The sequence below is a fragment of the Cebus imitator genome, unplaced genomic scaffold (assembly GCF_001604975.1).
Source record: "Cebus imitator isolate Cc_AM_T3 unplaced genomic scaffold, Cebus_imitator-1.0 Scaffold166, whole genome shotgun sequence".
Classification (NCBI taxonomy): domain Eukaryota; kingdom Metazoa; phylum Chordata; class Mammalia; order Primates; family Cebidae; genus Cebus; species Cebus imitator.
In genome coordinates, this window is record NW_016107481.1 from 4,296,324 (window position 1) to 4,308,346 (window position 12,023).

A 12,023-nucleotide genomic window follows, 5' to 3' on the forward strand; every position below is an offset into this window, starting at 1 on the left:
GGAGAAAAGTCTGGAAAAAGGGGTGCCCTGGGATCCACGGAAAGAGAATGTTTCAGAAGGAAGAATCAGTGTGCAGTACTAAATGGCTTGAGAAAGTCCTAGAAGGATAAAGACTGAAAGCTGCCCATTGGATTTGACAACTGACCTCTGAGAGAATAGTTTTAATGGAAGGCAGAAAACAGACAGCAAAGGGTTGAAGAGCAAGACCTGGAGATGGGAGCTACCCTTTCCAGTGGCCAGACTGTGAAGGGAAGAGTGATGGCCACAGCAGCGGGAAGGAATGAGAACACTGGGTTGGGGAGGTCTTCTCCCTGAAGACAGGAGAGATTGGACAACGTTAATGTGTGGGAAACAGATGGTTGAAAGAGAGTTGCTTAAGTTACTGGGGGATGATTGATGGGGTCCCCAAGGAAGTGGAGGAGGTGGGATTGCCTCTGGGCATGGGAAGGGGCAACTCGTATTCCATAGACACTGCGGTGAAGGAGACCAGGAAGTGCAAGTACGATTCACTGAGGTAATGGAGGCTGAGAGTTGAGGGTGCTCATCCTCGAGACTTCCCACTTAAATGTGCATAGGAGGTCAATAGGGGATTAAGTGAGATAATGAGAAAGCTTATGTGCAGATTCATTGCCTCATCTTTTCTTTGCCCTCCTTTGATCATTTTTAAAGTAAAGTGCAGTTTAGTCAGTCATCTACAATGGAAGAATAACTTATAGACTGCATGTAGACATCTTAGGGGGACAGATTATTCACAGACAACTGCCCCTCCTTCCCCACTCAGACGCTTTCACCATTATATTCATTTAATTCCTTGGCAAATGACAGGTAGAGTATTGGTATTCAGCTCAGCTTGACAGTTTAACCCAATAATTAGCACCAACAACAATGCTTTCTGGAAATGTTTTCCCAGGTACGGTTTCTTCTGGCCCAGGAGAGCTGAATCCATTCAGAGGTCTCCTGGCCCCAGGAAAAGCAAGGTTGAGTTTGGGTCCTGCAGTGGAAGCAACTTTGTTCTCAATCTTCAGCTGCTTTGAGGCTTCTTCTGGCACCCCAAGCTCTGTTAAAGGCAGATCTATTTGGGGTGACTACACATATGGAAACTAAAGATTGGGGAATGCATTCATATAAACGACCTTGGCCAGGCACCTTTGGGAAGGCTTCATGGACTCCAGGGAGGCATGGGGGTAGGGTGGAGTCCATGCATCCCAGCGTGATGGGCTCTGCTTTAGCAGAATAAAGCCAAATCAAGTTGTTACCAAAAATGACAGGCAGGTTGTTATTCTAGGCATATCTTATACACTCACTTTCAGAGCTGTTTAGAGTTTTGCTGATTTAACACCCAGAAAACGCACAAGAGTCCAGAGATTTTACATTTTCTGGGCATTAAATGTAAAGTACTTGCCAGATAACAGAGTTTTAATGGGATGCCAAGGAGTGTTGCATAGCAGACCATGAGTCTGGGCTGTTATCACATGAGCCGCAGTGAATTGCCGGCTGAGTACAGAGTACGGTAACACCTGAGAAGCTTCATTCTCAGGGCCAGATCTGTCACTCTGAATCTCAGGGTATCCTAAGCTTGGCTGTGGTTGTGTATCAAAAGTTAGATATTCCAAAAGGCTCCGGCCAGAAGCAAGCAACACAACCTAGTGACAAACTTGAAAAACAGAGGTAAAGAGATGTTCTAGTGCCAATAATAATTTTTTAGAATTAGGGACCCAAATTAATTCAGCACAAGGTCTTCATAGTGATGCATTTACTATGACTAAGATGAATGAGAGTAACTTGAGTGTCTGTATGAAAGTGTGTCTGTCCTTACACTGCCTTCCTTTGAAGGAAGACTTGGCCCCAGCCCACAGGAATCTGTGACCAGGAGGTTGGGAAGTGAGATCTCCACAGACCTGGAACTTGCATGTGCCTGAATAACTGTCAACAACAGGTACAGAGCTTGCCTGCCGGTACAATCTTGCAGTAAACAAATGATCAAGAGGGGCACTTTTCCAATGTATCCACTAAATTGTAAAACCACACAATGACTGAAAATGACGTCGGTTCTTCAGTTACCATTTGACCTGGAGCGTGGGGAAAACAGAAGGAAAATGGAAACTACTTAGGCAGCATTTTGTCAGGAGGTGGAAGCAGCGTGGGAAAATATTTCACATGGTTCTTGCCTACTCAGCCTGACAAAGAAAGCTGTGGTTTGTTGTCAGATTCCTTCAACTAAATGTGTCAAAGGGAGAGAAACCTCTCTTGAGTGAGAGACCGCTCTCTCCAAACAGGTGCACGTCACCTCCCTCCTCTGTGGCTCACACCATCCCCGGCCCTCTCTCCTCTCTTCACACTTGGAGCTGGAAAGTGGAATGGAGAAGAGGTCCTTATCCTTAGCTCTCTCTGGTGTGTCAGCCTTCATTCCTGCCATGGACTCATTTCTGACTCCACCCCAGTGGGATGCTACATAGTCATTTTAGCAATAACAAGGATAGCCATAGAAGCAACGGGGCCTGAGTGGACCCCAGCAGTCATCCCAGGAGCCCCGGTAAATGGTGTGCAAGTGGTTTCTGTCCCTGCAGGTGAAGCAAAAACTTTGATCCTCTTCATTCTTTTATGAAAGTGATTATTTTGAAACTGCTGATTCTCAATATCACTTCACTGATAAAGATTTGAGTGTGAGTATTGTGAGTATGTTGTGGAATACCATGGTCTTTGGAACCAGACAAAATTGGGTTCCAATCTCATATTTTCCACTTAGCTATGTGACCTTAGAGAGGTTTAAAAGTCTGGATGCTGCTATTAAAATGATGGGAGAAAATGTCTGCATTAAACCAGGAGCGCCTCAAGTAAATATATGAAGGGCCTTCTTTCTTAATCAGTGATGCATCTTTATTTTTCTCTGACTGCTGCTTAAGGTGCTAGATTAGATTCAGAGAAAGTATGGACATGGTCATAGAAGTTCCATAACATAGAAGGCTACATTGCTTTTCTAGAGATCATGACAAGTCAACATTGGTTTCTCAACAATGCCTGGAGAGACTGTCTTAAGTGAAAGCCCTGTTATCAAACACAAAACAAACCTTTCTGTAAAATGGTTATCACTGCCTTTCAACCTTTGGCAACCGAATTTTAGCTAGGGAATGGCAGATACTTGGGCCTGGGCTGAGAATCTAATCCTAGCAAGGCCGTTATAAACCTTTTCCAGAGCACTTTGGCTTTCTCTCTGAAAGACGCTGCATCAAGACTTTTCAGAAATTCTCTTTTCAGAGTAGAGACTTGTGCCCTGTATAGAAGGGGCAGTCATGGTTTGGATCCTGTAAGTAATACAGGATGAAGAACTATTTCTTTCTTTTTTTTTTTTTTAGACAGAGTCTCACTCTGTCACCCAGAAATGGAGTGCAGTGGCACGATCTCAGCTCACTGCAACCTCTGCCACCTGGGTTCAAGCAATTCTCTTGCCTCAGCCTCCTGAGTAGCTGGGATTACAAGTGCCTGCCACCATGCCTGGCTAATTTTTGCAGTTTTAGTAGAGACAAGGTTTCACTATCTTGGCCAGGCTGGTCTTGAACTCCTGACCTTGTGATTCACCCAACTTGGCTTCCCAAAGTGCTGGGATTACAGGTGTGAGCCACCACGCCCTGCCAAAAAACTGTATTTCTTAGGGTAGGAATAAAACAACGCTTCGGCTCCCATTGCCTTCCTTATGGGGTTGGTGCTTTTGACCAGAGTAGAGGGTGGGGGCGCAGGGTGAGCTTTGGGGAAGAATGTCAACAGACCTCTTTATTTATGGCCATTATTACTGTTGTTGAAGACATAATGAGATCAATAGAGATCATGAGAGAGAGCCTTAACAAATGCCTCTGAGATAAGCCTTTGTTTTCAAACACAGCAGGCTTTTGTCAGTGCTTCCTAGAATCATTTGTCTTCCACTTTTATTATGTTTGCCGTATCCAGGGAACACTTGCACTTTATTATATTTAATTGATTTTCAATTGACTCACTTAAAAAAAAAATAGAGATAGGGTCTCAACATGTGCCCAGGCTGTTCTTGAACCCCTGGGCTCAGGCAATCCTCCCACTTTGGCCTCCCAAAGTGCTAGGATTACAGATGTGAGCCATTGCACCTGACTTGACTCACTTTTTATACTTAGCTAAACCCTCAACAATAATCTGGGAAATCACAGGTTTATTATACTTCTAGAAAGAGCACAGAGCTATTAAAATACATTTTTATGTACCTTTTAAAATCATCTTATGCAGCACCAATAGGCAGGCCATACTTTAGAAGACACTTCTTTGGATGATCAACTATATCATGAAAAGACTATTACTAGCTGGGCATGGTGGCTCATGCCTGTAATCCCAGCACTTTGGGAGGCCGAGGTGGGTAGATCACAAGGTTAGGAATTTGAGACCAGCCTGACCAAAAATGATGAAACCCTGTCTCTACTTAAAAAATGTAAAAATTAGCTTGGTGTGGTGGTGCGCACCTGTAATCCCAGCTGCTTGGGAGGCTGAGGCAGGAGAATTGCTTGAACCCGGGAGGTGGAGGTTGCAGTGAGTGGAGATCACGCCACTGCACTCTAGCCTGGCGATAGAGTGAGACTCCATCTCAAAAAAAAAAAAAAAAAAGACTATTACTGATAGGGCATTAATGGTTATTTTTCTTTTCCTATACTACTTACCAAAATTTCTTTCAATTCCTATCTAGTTGAAGAAACTCTTAATCAGGCCCTTCCTTTCTATGGTATCCAAAAATACTTTGATATGTACCATCTCACTTGATTCTCACAATTACCAATAAGGTAGGCTAGGAAACATTATGTCCCCTCAACTCAGGAGAGATTAAGGCTCAGAATTTACTTACCCAAAGACATGTAGCTAGTCAGTAATAGGGTAGGTCAACTTGTCACAGAGACTGGGCTTCTGTTCCAACTAGAGATAGTATGGCTTCCATTCTCTTTAAGATTGTGGTGGTTGATATGGTTTGGCTGTGTCTCCACCCAAATCTCATCTTGAACTGTAGTTTCCATAATCCCCATGTGCTGTGGGAAGAGCCCAGTGGAAGGTACCCTCATGCTGTTCTCATGATAGTGAGTGAGTTCTCATGAGATCTGATGGTTTTATAAATTTATTTTCTCCTTTTGCTTGGTAGTTCTCTTGCCTGCCACCATGTAAGATGTGCCTTTGCTTCTCCTTTGCCATGACTGTGAGGCCTCCCCAGCCATGTGGAACCGTGAGTCCAGTAAACCTCTTTCCTTTATACCCAGTCTCTGGTGTGTCTTTATTAGAAGCATGAGAACAAACTAATACAGTGGTTAAGAACATAAGCTTTAGAGTCAGACACACCTGGTATTTATTTATTTATTTTGGAGACAAGATCTTGCTCTGTCACCCAGGCTGGAGTGCAGTGGCACAATCATGGCTTACTGTACCCTTGACCTCCTGGGCTCATGCAATCCTCGACCTCAGCCAAGACTACAGGCACATGCCACTGTGCCTAAGTCTCACTATGTTGCCCAGGCTGGTCTTTAACTCCTGAACTTAAGCGATCCTCCTGCCTTGGCCTTCCAAAAAGCTTGGATTACAGATGTGAACCACCGCACTGAGCGCTACACCTAGGTTTTAAACCATATTCTACTGCTCATGAGGTATATAAAATGGGGAAAGCTTTTAAAAATTCAATTGTTATCAGTTTCATTATATGTGAAGTGAGAATAATAATATCTGTTGCACAGAGTTGTTAATAGTGGTTGTTGAGAACTCCTACATCAGAGGGCTGTGAGATTATATGAAAGGAAGCACTTATCACAGTGCTCAGTCTAAAGGAAGTGTTAAATGGTGGTATTATTACTTTGATAAGAAATGTCGACTATCGATCATTTACTACTTAATGTCTTGAAATCATTGATGACATGATTGAATTTTTAAAATGGAGGTCCATCTTCTTACATATAAAAATATATCTGTGATAACAGATATGTTTACTCAAACACTGACTATTTCCTCTCTAAATGCAAGAAAAGTTTCCACTCCTCTCTCTTGCCCCATTTCTGTGATTGAGTAACTGTTGCCACCCTCCAAATACCTTCACAGCAGCAAAGATAATTTTACATTTTCATAGGCTTAAAATGTGAAGGCATTAACTAAAGTACACTAGCTCACTTGTCCTTCACAAATGCCCTGTGATGCTGTTATTATTCTCATTTCACAGATTAGGAAAAACCCTCAAAAAGTTGGATGACCTGCCAAGGTCAAATAGCATGCAAATAGAAAAGTTGGGGCGGAAACACAGGCTTTATTCATTCTTTCCCACCACATGAGTCTTTGACAAAGCAGGAAATACATGGTTGAATCTTTCTTTGACTTGTATGTCCCCTTCCTGGTACATCAGCTTCTGCAAAAGGTTGCCCAGTGCACGTATGAGTAGGGAAGCATCCGGTTTTCCATGGACACCAATGCAGGAAGCAGTTGTTAGCTCTTCATCCTAGACTACCAATGGGCAGTTGTGGTTTCATCCCTTTTATTTAAAACAGGGAAAACAGGCAGCTGTAATTTAGCATTTGCTAAAAAGGAAAACTGAGTCATTTGTTTTTTGCCAATTTTCATTCTAACCTCCCTCTGTGCTGATAGATGGCAAATAGCTCCCAGACCTTTTGGTGATTCATCCACATATTGGCAGCTAGTCTGGGGTTCCAGTTCAGTTCCAGGAGCACTAATTTCCTATTTCCTCCTTGTTTCAGAAATTATCACAATAGACTTTAATTACCACTGTGAGCATCCAAAGAAAGGATAAGATCGGGTTGGTTTTGCAAACTGCTAGGCTCTTTCAAACCTGAAGATGGGCCTTTTGGACTGGAGCCTGGAAGTTAAATGCATCACCCAGCCATCTTTATAAAAGGTGAAATAACCACCTTCACAGGGATCTGGGGCACAGATTTCACTCACACTTCTGAGAAAAAGTAAGAAAAAGAAAAAATGGAGAGGAAGGAGTGAAGAAGAGGGGAAAGACTAGAAAACTTAAAGGCAGACAGAAGGGCAAGCCACTAGCCTTGAGCCCTCTTCACTGGCTCCTTACCTTGGAGCAGGGAAGCTTACAGGTGCAGGGGCGCTGGAAGCGGTGATCTCCCTTCTGCCTCCTTCCCCTTGCCCCGTAGAGGCTCTCAGCCTGGATTGCCATTTTAGTTGAGCACTTTCACAGCATTGTTTACCAGCTGCTCCCCACTGTAGAGAACGTTGTCAGATTATTTAATATTAATCTCTTTTGATTAGATTGCAAATTACATTTGAAGTTGTTTTAGTGAAGTCTGTATCCTATTTTCATTCAAATTAAAGGGCAAGATTTGTGAAAACATTCCCAACAGCTTTGGTAAAACAGTTTAATTAATTGGATTTGAAAACATTGGCTCCAAGACTGAATTTCAGCCAGCAATAAATGTCTCCAAGGGGCATATAAGGTTCTTTGGTGTACAAGCATATTTGTTAAAGAAAAACTCCTTTAAATAAAATAGTATAAGACAGGCCTAGCACAAGCTAACTCCCATCATGGCGTAGATTGTTAAGCCCTTGCATCGGTTTCCTTCAGCTACTGAAGTAAGAAAAAACTAAGTGCACCCCACAGCAATCTTTCTGCAGGTGTCACACCTCCCACATCAACCTGGAATGGCCATTAAACATACAGATTCCCAGGCTCTATGGCTAAGTTACTCAGTGGGAACCTCTGGTAGTGAGGCCCAGGAATCTGAATGTTTAACAAGGTTTCCAGGTGGCTCGGGTGCACTCTCATTTGAGAAGCACTCCAGAGGAGATCAGAAAGACCAGTTTTCCACTGTAAGTGCTGAGGTTTGCCTTCAGGTTCTCCTGTCAAAGTCCAGTTAGTTCTCACAGCTTTAGGATCACTACAAACTAATCACTGCTGGAGGAAAATTGGAATTGATTTACACTAAGAAAATATAACACTGACTTCCATTACATCACCAAACATAACACATCAAAACCAAACATGCAAATCTGGGGGAATTTTCACTTGTTGAATCATATAACAGCTCTGAAATCTTTTATATGATGCTCTCATTTGACTGCACAGTTATTCTTTTTTAGGGTGAGGGGAGTTTTTTGAGATGGAGTTTTGCTCTTGCTGCCCATACTGGAGTGCAATGGCGCAATCTTGGCTCACTATAACCTCTGTCTCCCAGGTTCAAGCGATTCTCCTGCTTCAGCCTCCCAAATAGCTGACTACAGGCATGCGTCACCACATCCAGCTAATTTTTATTTTTTTATTTTTAGTGGAGATGGGGTTTCTCCATGTTGGTCAGGCTGGTCTTGAACTCCTGACCTCAGGTGGTCCACCCACCTCAGCCTCCCAAAGTGCTGGGATTACAGGCATGAGCCACCATGCCCGGCCTATTTATCCATTTTTAACTCAAGGAAAAAGACTTCATAAATACAAAGAATGTTTTATAACAACAAAGACATATTCTTTCTGTAATCTTAGGTTGTTAGTAACAGAATCTCTTTACAAAAAAAAAAAATATATATATATATATATATATATATATATTTTAATTACAAAATAGGTTGGACCTGTCCGGGTTAAGTCAATAATGTGGTGGGCTCAAATGACACAACTCAAGCAAGTGTAGCTGTGGCTTTGCCAGCGTGTTATTTACTCAGTATCTTTGGACTTACCTGATGCAATGACTGCCAAGGCTGCTCCAGTGAAGGAAGACATCTCATAAAACTTCATCTCAAACCAGTTTACCAATTATGTTAACAGTTTTTGAGGGTTGTCTATGTGCCAGGCAATTATGCTGGGTACTTATTGATAAGAATTACACATGATATTAAAAGAGTGCCTCTTGGCCAGGCTCGGTGGTCCACACCTGTAATCCCAGCACTTTGGGAGGCCGAAGCAGGCAGATCAGGAGTTCAAGACCAGCCTGGCCAACATGGTGAAACCCCATCTCTACTAAAAATACAAAAATTAGCTGGATGTGGTTGTGGACGCCTGTAGCGCCAGCTACTCGGGAGGCTGAGGCAGGAGAATCATTTGAACCCAGGCGGTGGAGGTTGCAGTGAGCCGAGATTGCGCCATTGCACTCCAGCCTGGGCAACAGGGTGAAACCCCATCTCAAAAACAAAAAAAAAGTGCCTCTCAACTTTTATCTGTGTGTCAGAACTACCTGTGAAGCTTTTTGAGAATACTGAAGAGTGGGCCTTACCATACACCCACTGAATTGGAACCTTCAGGAGAAGCATCCAGGCAACTCAATTTATAAAATCTCTCCAGGTGATCTTAATGCAGAACCAAGATGAGAAACCACTTTGTTAAATCCTACAAAGAGCCTTACCTTCTGAGAATTTTCAGTCTATTGGAGATATACTGATGTAAATCCATTTGCAATAAGACATGTAGTCAGAACACATTTAAAAGAAAACACATTAGTGATGGATAACATCAAATATGAGATAGAAACAAATGTATAGACAGAAGAATAAATACAAACTTCACGAGGTTAGAGAAAGCAAGGAGACATTTCTGGGCAGATTCTATGGTATCTGGTGGGTAGGAGAAGTAACAGATTCTGCTATTCATTTTTTTTGTAATACTAAATTAAAGGTTCAGCAAAAGGTTCCAGTTTAAAAGGCAATGCTTTGCTTTTCAAAATTCTGATGTAGTTGGAACTCTATACAAATTTGCAAAGCAGTTATGTAGAATATATATACTTTCTATTAAAAATATACAACTTTTAAAATTTAGGTTAGAGCTACAAATGACTAAGTCCTACATAAGACTGCATATGTTGTCCAGGAAAAATAAAAGACTAAACTAATATGCTGTGAACATACATATGAACATGCATCACATCCATGTTTAAATGAATTCCAGACAGTCATATATCAAATGAAAAGAAATCAAAGGTTTGCAGTCTGGCTAATGAGAGGTTCTCTGAAGGGCATTCTGTGGAATGCATTTCTCTTGGCAAGTTGCGGTGGACTCAATTCAATTCTAAGCAGATTTCTTTAATCCTTACTTCTAAGTGGGTCAGCACCATCTGATTTTAAGTATTATTGCAAGAGACATATGCACAATGATTACTGCAACCACCCTTCCCTGGAAAGTTGCTTTTCCTTTGATAATGCCTGGAAGACCCAATTCACACAAGTAGGAAAGTCTCAGGTAGGACCAGCACTGTCGCAAGAGATGGGACAAATCGAGTACAGCTGGTGGCTTTCAGATGATAAACATGCCAAAAATTCCATTGAGTTTTTTTTTTTAATAGGCTGCTTAGGAAAAATGCTTAATTAGCTTACTATATTCTGTATATTGGTTCAGGAAGATTCTTTTGGGTAATCTGAGGACATGGTCTTGAAGAGAATATTCAGAGTTGGGAGGATAAACATATTATTTGAAAATCAGAAAGTCTAAAGCAGTTAATTGTGTGGTTACACCTCAACAGAGACCATTATCAAGAGGAGGGCCAGGGAGACTGTTTCAAGATGGCTGCTGGGTGCTACTCGTCAACTTGCGACCCTATGTGTACACCAGCATTTTTCTAAGTTCTCTAATTGTTTGTAGTTGGCCAGTGATTCTCTTTGGGTTTTTATGTTTACTCCTTTCCAAGTTTTTTCCCTCTACATTCTTTGTTTAATTGTATTGGCTGACATTTCAAATACCGTGTTAAATAGTGAATTGTAGGAGCAGTGGGCATTCTTGTCACATTTCTCTCTATCAGGAGGCTGCCAGTGTTGTTTGCCCATTAAGGATGCTGCAGACTTTTTAGGCTACAATGCATTCCATGCTCAGATAAAATTACATTTATAGATTTTATATTACGGGACCATCCATGCATTTCTGAAATAAACTGCAGAGTTTACAAATGTAAGTGGCATGAGGCCAGCTAGGCCTAAGGAAGCCAAAGTACCAATTTCTCAAGTAAATAAACTAAAAAAGGGAGGATCTTATTTCATTTGCTTTTGAGATTTCAACACTGAAAATTTACCACAGGAAACATGCCGTATGCATCCCTGTATCCATAAACATTCATTGCCCAAATGTACCCTGTATAAAACATTTTCCAGTGCCCTTAGGTCTTTTTAAATGGGTCTTCAGGTCATAAAGCCAGATTACCTGGAAGAGATCTGCAAGCCCTCAGACACTGTCTCTCACAGATGTCCCCAGCACCCCAAGTAGGAAAATTTCTGGCAGCCGGTGGACCCCTAGAGCTCCATGCCATTGCCCATTTCCATCAGTCTCCTCTCTCTCTGCCCATTTGCAGTAAGTCACCTTCCCAATTAGTGATTTCCACAGTAGGACATCAGCATCTTTTCTTGTTTATTGGGCTTCAGAGCCTGGGAAATGTCTACAGGCTGAGGATCATACAATGAGGAAAAGCCAGAGAAACTCAAAGACAGAATTTGTGACTCACCTGAATATGCAGGTTGGGAGTGTTGGGGAGTAGAAAACGGCAACTCAGCAGGAAGGAAGGAATGGCAGCAAGGAGTGAGGCTCCCACTGAGCTCTGCCAGTAAGGGGAAGCAGAGACATCAGTTTACCAGGTAATTCCATAATATTCTCTGGCTTGATGGTCTTATGTTAAAAGACATGTGAAGGGTTTTTTTTTTTTTTAATTGTAAATCAATAACATCTATAATTATAATGTCTAATTGTATATGTTTATGAGTGCAAAGTGATGCTATAATTTATGAATACAATGTGGAATAAAGAAAGCTAATTAACATATCCATTACCTCATGTGAAGGTATTTTAAAGTACATAAATACTAGCACCGATTATTTAATAGTAAGATAGTGATGAAGAGCCTTGACTTTGTAATTGGACAACTCCATGTGTGAGTCCTGGCTCTGTCAATTACTGGTTGTGTGATCTTGGACAAGGGTCTTAATGAAGCCTTAGTTTTTTCTTTTTTTTTTTTTTTGAGATGGAGTTTCGCTCTTGTTACCCAGGCTGGAGTGCAATGGCGCGATCTCGGCTCACCGCAACCTCCGTCTCCTGGGTTCAGGCAATTCTCCTG

At 41.9% G+C, this 12,023-nt stretch overlaps 1 long non-coding RNA gene across 1 annotated transcript in view; it reads left to right on the forward strand.

Moving 5' to 3' along the window:
- Positions 1-10,071: 10,071 nt before the first annotated feature.
- LOC119473544 overlaps positions 10,072-12,023 on the forward strand; it is a 24,171-nt gene continuing 22,219 nt past the window's right edge. The window contains exon 1 of the long non-coding RNA XR_005202759.1: positions 10,072-10,168. This is a non-coding gene — a long non-coding RNA (uncharacterized LOC119473544). The remainder of the gene's footprint in view (positions 10,169-12,023) is intronic.